Source organism: Motacilla alba, chromosome 6 (assembly GCF_015832195.1).
Source record: "Motacilla alba alba isolate MOTALB_02 chromosome 6, Motacilla_alba_V1.0_pri, whole genome shotgun sequence".
Taxonomy (NCBI): Eukaryota; Metazoa; Chordata; class Aves; order Passeriformes; family Motacillidae; genus Motacilla; species Motacilla alba.
This window is the reverse complement of record NC_052021.1, coordinates 29,429,611-29,441,413: the sequence shown is the minus strand read 5'-3', so window position 1 is coordinate 29,441,413 and position 11,803 is coordinate 29,429,611.

The window sequence follows — 11,803 nt, the reverse complement described above, 5'->3', positions numbered from 1 at the left end:
CCCAGAACCCAGGTCAAAACTGAGGAAGATGCATTAATACTTAGTGCTGTGAAGGCAAAAAGTACTGGCAGTTTAGAAATAAATATGTTGGGTCGGTGTGTATGGGGACATTTGTCAAGTGCCATGTTGATGGAGGTGGGTAAATACACCCAGGGAAGATGTTTCCCACAATATGCCTTTTCATCAGCTTGCTGAAATCAAAGCTTTCTGATAAAACATCCCATTTCAAAAGTTCTTGGCTGCTGTGTTTGCTCCAGAAAATATTCACTGGGCTGAGGATTTTGGTCTCAACCCCAGTGTGTCACTGACCACCCAGCCTTCTGTGTTTAGCTGCAAGGAGCTGAGTTTGAGCAGTCACCCAAGAGATGAGAGTGTGAGGTTTGAGCTGTGACACAGCACGCAAGGGCTCTGGGTGAGCCCGTCAGCTCTCACACTGTTCCTTGTGTAAGAAAAGCTCTTTTTTAAAGTTCAGTTTTTCTTTTACGGTAGGATGCATCCCCATGCTGGGATCTTGAGCACATCCTACTGCAGTGGAGAAATGTCTTTGCAACTTGATACAATGCCGTGGGAATATTTCCCATCCAGCTTTGATTATGGCAAATTTGGATAGACAGCGCCTGTACTTGCCAGCATTTGAGAAAGATTAACAAAGGGATAAAAGTAGCTTTGGGAATGAGCATGAGGAGTTGAATTTAGCAATGCAGAGGGAGCCAAAATCAGAGCAGATGCTTCTATTTGATCTAGGTCATCCTTTGAAACATGAAGTCAGACTGGAAGATTTCAAAGGTGTGACTTAAACACTATCATGTGCTGCTAACCCAGAGAAATGTGAACACAGTGGATAATTACAAAACCACAGATTACCAAAGCTGAATTAGACATAAGTAACTGAGAAGCAATCGAAAAACAATATATGCATTATGAATTACATTTTCCAGAGAAGAAAACATTACTCAAGAGGACACACAACAGTGGGAAGGATAAGGTTTGATTGAAAAATGGAGATTTCTTTCTAGTTCAATAGCTCTGTGAACATCATATCTGAATACACATTATAGTTTATATGTAGTGATGCAGTTAATTAGTGTGTACCATCACTAATTACTAAATTGTGACTTGTTTCTGTGACTCAGCTATGTCTCTGCAGTCTGAGTTTGCAGAACCACTTGCAGACTCATCAGCAATACTCAGGGGGAAAATTGAAGGGGATTCAGGCTTTGGGTTTAGAAGGAGTGTGTTTGCTTGTTTCTTTGTTTGTTTGGGGTGGTTTTAATTCTCTGGAAGAAATGCATTAGAGAAAGCAGCAATAGGAATTTATTCTGAAGGGTGTTCCTTTACCTCTGTACTTACCCACAGTTGTGAATACTGTGCAGCAAAAAAACAGAGACCCAAAGAAACTCCATCTTTCTTCTGGATTGATGAACCAGACTGGGTCAGCTGTGTTGAAAAGCTCACGGATGTCGTTGTTAAACTTCTCATTTTCTGTCACGTTATCTGTCCCATTATCTGTCACAGTCACAGCAGGAGGCACAGTGAGTGTTTGCAGACCACCACTCAGGGAGAGCCTGCCTGCTACTCCAGGGAAATATACTGCAGCTGAGGATTTGCTCATATTCTCTTAAAAGATAAAAAATATTCACTTTCTCACCCTCCCCTTTCAAGCCCCTCAGGCCCACCTCTGAAAAAATCAGGTGGGTTCAGTGGCTTTGGTGAATAAAAGTACAGGGAACAAATAAACATAAATATAAAGAAGCAGGACAAGATGATTGAGTAACCAGCTTCCAGTCTGAATGTGCTGATTCATCTTGGACTTCCCAGGAAATTAGTCTTCTTTTGACCCAAAGACACCAAGAAATGTGGGGTCAACAGTAGGGAACCAATATGAACCACTTGGATGTCACTGCCCAGAGCCCTGCTGTGAATCCTGCAACCCTTCTTCCACCTCTCTGTGGCTGAGCTTTGCTGGACAGCACATTATTTACATTATTTAATTGCCCAAAACTGATCATTGTGTCAGCACAGCCACCTGAGTGAAACTCAGGAGGATTTCTAACCCTTCTTTTCTCCACTACCCCCTCCAATCAGCATCACTGGGTCTGGGGTGCAGAACTGCACCTGTCTCCCTGTGAGCATCCCATCACCAGAGGGATGGCAGGGAAGCCCTGAGCAGGGAAGAGGCAGCTGGAGAAACTTTCTGAGAGAGAGGAATCAGCAAACTGAAGGAAATACCACAGGAATCTCAGCTGCTCATTAAGGTAAAAGGTAACATGGGCAAAAGGGAGAACACAGGCATCTCAGGAAAAGTCTGTCCAGGCAGGAACACAAGGACTGGCAGGGAAGCTTGCAGTCAAAAATCACAGCTAAGGAAGAAAACAGCAGTCATTAGCTAGGCAGAAGGAAAATCCTGTTTGCAGGGTCAGCTGCTAGTATTTTGAAGAATGTCTTCAAAAGCAAAAAAAAAACCTCATTCAAAAAGCAAGAAAATTAATAGCTCCCAGTGCAGTTAAGTCATTTTGAAATTCCAGTACATACCTGATAACTTTCTGGCGAGGTACATCAGCTTCTGCAGAAATGTTCTGTATTCTTCACTTACTTTGGGCTTCCGGGTACCTTCAATGTGGGAAAACATGAGAGCCCCAAGGAAAGCATAGATGACAAGAGACACAATGAAGCAGGCATGAGGAAACACTGCCCAAAATATTTTTTTGCATGTCGTTTTACCTCCCAGAGGCTGTGATGCTGTTGCCATCCTAACCTCGTCTTCTTTTTTTTTTTTTTTTTTAATATAAAATTTTGTGAAGAAGACACAGCTTTTAGAAAGAAAGATGAGGACGTAAAAGCTTTTGCAGACAAGAAAAGCTTCTCCTGTGAAAACAAGGATTGTTCTGCCTCAGGCTTTCAGATCACATGTCTTTATAAGTGAAGATTGCACTACAGTCCCCACGGAAAAGCAGCACAACTGAAATACTTCTCAGTTGATGCCACGCCACTCTATCCCTGAATTATTATTGATCAGCCAGCACTGCAATGCACATGGACTACCAGCTCCTATCAGCTCCCACTGCAGCCAACTCATGCTTAAAGTTTCTTCTCCTGAACAGCAGCTTCCCACTGACAGAGTAGAAACACTTCCAGCTCCCAGAAGGGAAAATGTGCACTGTAAGGGATGGAGTTCTTTAAAGATTTCTCCCAGGAACAAACAGGAAAATTTTAAATTAATCAAAAGAAGGGGATGGATCTAATTGTAACCCCTGGGCAGACCATAGAACAATTAATTTGCCTTTCAGAGAGCTTACAGAATCTCTCTATACCACTCAATCTTTGTAGAGAGGGTCTTTTGAATTTTAAATTATTTTTCCCCCATGAAAAAATAAAATAAAAATAGTCAAGAAAGTTTCTCCTAGTTCTCACTTGAATAAAATCTTCCTATATAAATAAAAGTTTCAATTATGAAATTCCCACTGACCTTAGTAAGCCACAACTGCAAGATGCAGTTCAGAGTCAGTGATCTTTGCAAACTATATCCAGCTTTAAAAATAAAGCCTTTTTTTTCATCCTTTGCTCTAAAACACAAAGGAGCAACAACATCCTTTGCTCTAAAACACTTGTTGGAACAACAAGCAGAATCCCTGCCCTTTGCAATTTGTAGTGGTAGTAAGGGGAGTTGGACTTTACAGAAAGAGATGTTAAATATTTCATTTCCAGGCATCTTTCATTAAAAATTGAAATAGTCTTGTGCAACCAAGACCTACCAAGCTGTAAACATGGAACAAGTCCACACAGAAATCCTACATGCTTACAGTGATTTCTTCTAGGTCAAACTCTTAGTAAATTCAATCAGAAGATACTTTATGTTCATCAGTATGCAAGCCTCCACTATAAAAAAGAGACTTTTAGGGCTAAGGCAAAAATAAGCCTGTGTGCTTGCTCTTTTTCTTGTTATCTGCCTTGTGGGCTCAGTCTTGCTTTTTGGCAACAGATTTATAAGTCCTCTTATTGCAGTCAATCTCTGTTTTAATTTTTTCCCCCCACTGACCTGAAACACAGGGTTAAAAACTGCTAATGTTCATAATTAATCAAAAGCAACAGAACTTCCTGAGAGGTTGTACTTGGAGATAACATCCATAGGTCTGGTGGCCTTTATGCTGGGAGTTGTTACAATGGGGGCTGAAATTTTGGACAGCCGTTTACAACTGGCCAAATTCATGGGCTGCACACCCCTGCAGGAGTCCACGTGGCTCTGCTACCCTGTCTCAAGCAGCACAGTTAAAAACTGGGAAAATTTCAAAAGCAGCAAGGATGGCTGAAGGTGTGGACAGCTTTCAGACAATGGATGACTGAGCAGTCATTGGCCAGGGGGGAAAATTGTGACTGAGGAACTATCTTCAGTCTCCCAGGTGTTCTGGAGAGAGCAGGTGAGGGGTCAGCTCTCTGTAGCCTCCTCTGGAAACAGAATTGAGGACCATCAAAAGGAGCAAGTAGAAATCTGCTTCAAAACAAAGCAGGATTGTTTCTCACATAGCTAGAAAAGTCTTTGCCAAAGGTTGTTGGGTTTCCACACATGAAAGAGGATGGAGAGATGTTTAGAAGAACAGTCACCAGTGCTGACTACAAACCACGCAGGGCTCAATAACCCCCTGAGCTGAAAATAGCTTGCAGCTGTAAAAACAACACGGGGTACTGGGCCAATGGGCCCCTGTCTGAGGCAACATATTCACACTGATGTTCTAAAAAAGGTTTTCACTGATCAGTATGGTAATTCTGATACAGTTTGTCCTGCACAGTTTTTCATCTGCAACTCAGATATAAGCATATTTTCCACAAAGTGCTTTAAAATCTTTTCAGCCTCCTCCTACACATGGTACTGCAAAGTATTTAGCAATTCCCAGGAGCTTCTCAGCCATTTGCAGCATCAGGCTCTGAGCTTGTGACAACAAGAAAATTTAATAAAAATAAAACCAGAAATGATTTTTACATTATTTGCTTAATCTAAACCATTTCCCACTATTGCTGTATTACAAATTTGAATTTAGTTGCTTAAAAGCAAATGCCACTAACCACAAGTTATTCCAAATTGAGTTACTGGTACTTGTATTGAGAGAGATTTTTGCAATATGCATTTCCTATCCACATTAATGGACAACAAACCTGCACTTGTCCCAACTTCCATTTCTTTGATTAGGGCAAATGTGAGTGCTCTGTAAGGTGCTGCTTGAAAGGGAAGTTTTTGACCACAGCTGCAAGGTTAAATAATTCCAGTAAAAATATACTTAGGATGAAATTGCTATTTTATCTGATATTTCTGAATTACATAGGTTAAACCTAGAAGGTCCTTGTTTGAGCAGAGGGAAACATTTTTCAATAATCAGTAAAACTCTCTCTGCATTAAGTCATCTGCTATGTTGCCAAAGACCTGCTGTGTTACTTGCTCTGTGAAACACCACTGGATTCACCGTTCTGTACTGACCAAGAGTGTAATGTCATCCTTTTTAAGAGAAAATCAAAGCAGCCTGAAGGATGCCAGTGCTTTTTAAAAATAAATGGCAATGGATTAAATGGTTTGCTTTTATTTACACCTGGCATTGATTCTGATGGGAATGTGGTTTGATAGAGGACTGAGACCTCAGCCTGGCAGCTTCACTTCACGACAAGAAGAATTAAAAACCTTCCATTCCGGGTTGAATGTTTACAAGGGTCATGGAAGATTTGATCCATTGCCCCACTATAGGCCCCTGGAAAGTATTTCCAGAATGCATTAATATACCTTAGCTCCCCCAAAAAATTAATGTTTTGGTACAGTGGTGATATCACCTCCAAGCACCCCAAAACAGCAAAAAACGAGTGGCAGCAGCAGTTGCATTAAGAAAGCAATCTCAGGGCTGGGGGAGCACTAGGTTTGACCCCAAGACATAAGGACACAACACCTAAGGTCAGCTGGGTGGGTGATGTCAGTGAAGTTTCACTTTTAGTGCCCTCAGGGCTTTCAAAGGACTCCTCCCACAATGGTTATCCCACTCCCTGCCACCTCTGGGGCTCTTTGAGGCCTCTCCCCGTGGGATTTCAGCCCTGGAGCAGTGCTGGCCCAAGCCCAGCCCCAGCACAGGCACATGACATTTGTGCAGAGCAAACACACCCCGCCAGATGAGCCACACCAGCTTTTAAGGCACTCTGCAAATATCTTTCTCCTCACAACCCCACATTCCATATTGCCCTGGAATATGAATTCCCCTGACACCTCCTATTCTTAGTCCTTACACCTCACACTGCTGGGATGGAGAGAGAAATGCACAAACTGGCTGTGTAGGGTGTGTTGGATACCCCAGGGAAGGTTTAGTTTCCTTTATATCCATCTTTAGAATAGTCTCAGCTTTTGCCTGAGTCGAGTGCTTGAGCTTGTAACCCCTGGGAATATTTGAGAGCACTCAGGACTAACATCCTGACACTACATAGAATGCTAAGTGGATTCAAAGATGTCCAGGACTCTCACCCTGAATAGGAGAATTTCCCATTTCATTCTTTGTTCACTCCAAAGCCAAGCAAGTGGTCCCATCATTTCCCTTATGAGAGGAAAACACTTTCAATATGCCCCAGGACCAACCAAGGCTTGGGTATTAGTTTCTGTTCCTCCTCTTTCTTTCTAAAAGGGATGAAGTCACATTGTCAGAAAACAACTTTGATGGGAGTCTTTTTCACCTGGTAACTAAACACAGGACCAGTCTGATCACTCACGAGTTAAGCAGCCACTTGAGCCCCTCTCCTCCACCCCAAAATCATTGCCTGGGTCGAAAGACTTCACCCTGCCTTCCTCTTCACCAAACCTGAGCAACCACAACAGCCTGGAAGGAGCCAAGCTGCCCCCAAAATGAGGAAATACGAGCTTTTTTCCCTCTGGAACTGGTAACATCTTCTCTCTCCCAGAGCTTCACCCAGTAGCCAGGGGTGCAGCTCACCTGGAGGGTTTGGTTGCTGCAAGGCTGAGGTTTCCAACACAGCAGAGCTCTGTCTGTGTCAGCCACTTCTGCTCCTGCTGCTCTCTGAAACATGTGGCAAGTCAGAATACACTTGGGGCTGGGAGGGGAAGCTGCTCTAGACAGACAACACTCTCCCAGACCCTTTCCAAAGGGCCACCAGCAAAACCAAACACTGGTGGATAGAGGGCAACAATTCTCAGTCAGGGTGGGGACGGCTTTGCAAACAAAGCCACATCACTGCTCACTGCTTTGCATGACTCCTCTGAGTCCTGCACCTTTTCAGGGTGTTGGAGCAAGCAGAAAGGTTGGTGTCACCTCGAGCCACCAGCATCAGGCCCCACAGTGCAGGAGCCCTGGGTTTCCAGATAAGCAAAGAGGATTACTGAGGTTCAGCTAGGAGTCTTATGCCAAGTCTTTACTGAGTTAATGTAGTGAACGTAATGCTGGTATAGTGGAGACTATCTCAGCACAGTAGTTCATTTCAAGGCAAACAAGCTCCCTGTAGAGAGATCAGAAAGCTGCTTCTCAGGAATTTAATTAACATTAGAGTATGTGAGATTATATGCTGCACGAAAGCTAAGCATCATGATTCATGTCAACACTGCATTTATTTGCAATTCTGCACCTCTTTGAACTAGCAAAAAACCCACACAGATTCAAGATGAGAAGTCCACTTTGCTCTTAAAAATGCTCATTCTTTATTACTATTAATGTGGCATCATATGTATATAAGCAGATGGAAAGAGGGGAATCCTAAACCCCAAATACAAGAACAAACTTTTAGCCATAAATATCCACCAGCATTCATGTGAGACTGTCTCTGAGACTGGCACAGACCCTCTCAACTCTCAGCATGCAAAATACTAAAAAAAAAAAAAGTCTTAAAATTATCTTATTTCCAATGTCACACACAAGTTCAGTCAAAGAGAACACAGATAAAAAGTCTTCCTTTGCAGGCTGGATAACATCGAGGTCAAATGTGTATCTGGAAGAGCTCTGAGGTCATTAAGGACTGTAAATCCCCAGAGTATCCTGCTTACAGTATTTTCTACCCTCAGTCATCCATGGCACTTAATAAACCACAGGCAGGAGTCTGTGAGATGCCCACAATCAGACACCTCTTTCTGTCTCCTCTCCCTGGCAATCAGACTGGGCATGCTTTCATGTCAGTGGCTCAGAGTTTCTTGAGTGTCAGGCTAAATTTTCCATCACTTGTTTTCGTCCCAGTTTTCCTAATGACACCAAGCAATTTCTCTTCCCCTTTTTGTGCAAAGTAATCTTTGAAGAGTTTTAACTCCATTATCCTACCGCTCATTAGTCATTGTGGATTTGAGGGGTGGAAGACACTTTCACAGATGGGTGTGCCTTGGGACAACATTGAGTGGACACGTGTCTTCAAATTTCTTTCAGTTCTGCTGTTTTCCTTTAGCTCTGAGCAGGAGTACATGAACTTTTCAAATCCTGTCCCACCCGTTTCAGCTAATAAACCATTAATTGCTCACCCTTTGCAATGCTGGCCCTTTAAATGGTTTAGCTCTCATGGGAATAGCACTTAGATGCTTTTTAGTGAATCAGTAAACAATATTTTGACACCTTAGTGGGGGACACTCTTCCAGGTTCTGGGCCCTTGTAGCTTCACCTATCTAATTAGTTTAAGACATAATTCCTCAGTGATGTGATCCTGCCTGGGTTGATGAGTAAGGCCACACTACGAAAGTGCCTCCTGCAAAATATTTTTGGGTTGGGGAAAAAATGCATGCAAAACGGCCCACCTTTTCTGAGGGGCATCTTACAAAAAATTGCATGTGGAATGAAGTCTTCTCACACTTTTCTCCACAAGGAAAAATCCTTTAGCACTTCTAAAGGAGCCATCTGGGCCACGGGCCCTGAGTGCAGTGAACGCTGCGGATTTGCCCAGGGACTGCGGGCTCTTCCCGAGACTGCCTGGCACCCAGACTGCCCATGGCTGCTGCTCAGGCTGCTGGGAAGAGCCTTCCAAATGGCACTGGCCTTCTGCAGGCTCACTTGGGAGTTTGAGATGTGTGGGTGGGGCAGCTCAGCTGCAGGATGAATGGAAATTCAGTGAGGGTAATGTCTGCATCCTGACAGGCAGCCAAAGACAGCTGGTTGCATCTTCTTCAGAGAGATGGGGCTTTAGGGTACAGCTTTTATGGATTTGCCATTTGTCTGAACAAAAGGACATCAGAAACACATCAGAAATGAAATGTTGAGCAGCTGAGAGATACAGGAGGTTTCAGATGAGCCCTGAAGGTGGTTCACACATGGAAGGGGAAGCAGGCAGGGCTGGAGGTGGCTGCACGTCCCCATGAAGGAATGAGTGCTGATACTGAGGAGAAGCACAGCCTCCTGAGTCCTACAGCACCAAGAGCCTTGGCTCCATCAACAGCAAGAGGGAAGGGGGGATGGAGCACAGCAGCCAGAGCTCAACCAAAGGGTGTGTCCACATCCAGGGGTCTGGCTGGAAAACAAGAGCCCCCAAACAGTGGAGCTGCCAGCAGTCCTCAGCGTGGAGCAAGATGAAGATTCCTGACAAGATGCCTTATGGACACTGCTGCGTTTCCTCATTCTCCCAGCCTGACTGCTGATGGCAGGAGAACTGCAGTGGTAGCCACTCTCTGCTGTCCTCTTGCACATTTTTCAAGAGTTGCTGCTCAGCTCTTATCTCTACCCAGCATCCCATGGCAGCAGCTCACTTCAGCTGTTGGGTGCCACACCAAACCTGCCAGGATTTCTCAGCCCCTGTGCCATGACTTTCTTTTTCTTTCTTTCCAGAGGAAATATCTGATCACCAGGCTGAATAAATTGTTAGAAGGCCGTCCTTAGCAGCTGTGTGAAATGCTTGCCCCTAAACAGACCCCATCACATTACATTTGCAGCTCAGCTTCTCTGGCTGAGAAGGCACAGCACAGAGCAAGGGCACAAACCCCATCATCTCCTTTCCACGTGTTGTGGCTCCCAGCTGGAAACACACAGCAATTGCTTCAATAAACTCTGTCAGACCAGGGTCCCTTCAACAAAATATTGATGCCATAACTGCATTGGCAAGATGTGGCCAGCCCAAATCTCCTGCTCTTTTTCAGCAAAATCACTGCTCTAGAGCTCACCAAGCAAACAAATTGGCTTCAGTGTTGCTGGTCAGTGTTGCTGCAGGCTGGATGAGGTATCTCACATCCAGGAGCTCTGGACAGAACTGAGGTTTTTTTCCAAATGCACAAGAGGGTTGCCAAAGGCCAGAGAAGCCCTCCTTGCTGAAATTTTGTCCCAACAGTACATAGAACCTCTCTTCTTCCTTGCAGTCAGATGTTTACATAAGTAAAAGTATCTTGGGAAGTGCCCTTGGTAGATTTGAATCTTTGTCTCCCTTCTGAAATGACCAGAATTTTTGTTCATTAGTTTAAAACTGAGATTGCCTGCAGTCCAACACTAATAGCAGAAATGTGCCATTTACACCAATTAAGCATTCAACTTAATGCCTTTATATAGCTGAATTGTAGCAGAATTTGGTCAGATTCTGCTTTCTTTTAAACTCATGCAACACAGTTTAATGGATATGAAAGCAGAATTAGCTTTTCTTCTTCTTTTTTTCTTTTTTTTTTTTTTCTTTTAATAAGCCATTGTAGACATTCTAGCTTTCTTGGGTTGTAGAAGATTTCTGCACACAGTTTTTCTGGATCCCAAAAGAGGGTGAATTGGGGCATAGCCAGAGGGATGGGTAAGCAGCCCAGAAACCCCTGTGTGAAGGTAAGGGAGAATAAATTTAGGCAGAAGAAATGCAAGTTTAGGTCATATATTAGGGTGAATTTTTTTTACTCTGAGGATAGTTAGGCACTGAAACAGGCTGTGGGTGCTCCATCCATGGAACTGTTCAACACCAGGCTGGATGTGGCTTTGAGCAACCTGGTCTAGTGGGAGGTGTCCCTCCCCATGGCAGGGAAGTCACAAGCAGACGATCTTTCGGGTCCTTGTCAACCCAAACCGTTCTGTGATTCTGTGAAGAGATGCACCTTGGCAAAAAACCATCTCTTTTCACAGAACCCTGCTGCAAAGCGATTCCCGAGGACCCAAATGTCTGCCAGTGCCCTCTGCCCTGCCACAGGGGCACGGAACAGCCACACCAGGGAGGAGCAGGACCCACCCAGTCCCGTCCTGCCCCCTCCTACCTCCGCCCCCAGCAGCAGCTGCCCGGGAAAGGGCGGCAGTGCGAGGCGAGCTGCGCTGGTATTTCCCAGAATAGTCTCTTACCCTCCAGCAATTTGCAGTTCATGCGCTTCCCGAGCCGAAGACGGTATTTCTGTGACAAGGAAATCATTTCCAAGCCCTTGAAAGAAACAGGAGTTCATCGAGGGGCCGCACCTGCGCGGGGTGCCCGTTATCCACCCGCAGCAGCGTTTCCCGGGAGAGAAGGCTGGAATTGGCCGAGGGAGCGGGAGAAGGAGGCCGGAGGGATGCTCGGGCTCCGGCCCGGCCGCCTGTTCCGCCGCGCTGCCGCCAGAGAGAGCTCGAAGCCCGCGGGCCGAGCAGCGGCGGCCGCTCCGGGCAGCGCCGAGCGCTCCGCTCCCACCGAGGGCTCTGCGGCAGCTCCAAGGGCTCTGCGACAGAGCCAGGAGAGCCCAGGGACACCCAGCCCCTCTGCAGCCTGCTCAGCATGTCATTGCCGTGCTCCTAACTCCTTTGAAGAGAGAGTCAGGAAATGCAAGAGGGATGATGGAGAGGGATTTTTTTTTTTTTTTGCAAGAGCACGGAGTGAAAGGACAAGGCAGAAGAGCTCCAAATTGAAAGAGAGTAGGTTTAGATTAAATATTTGGGGAGGA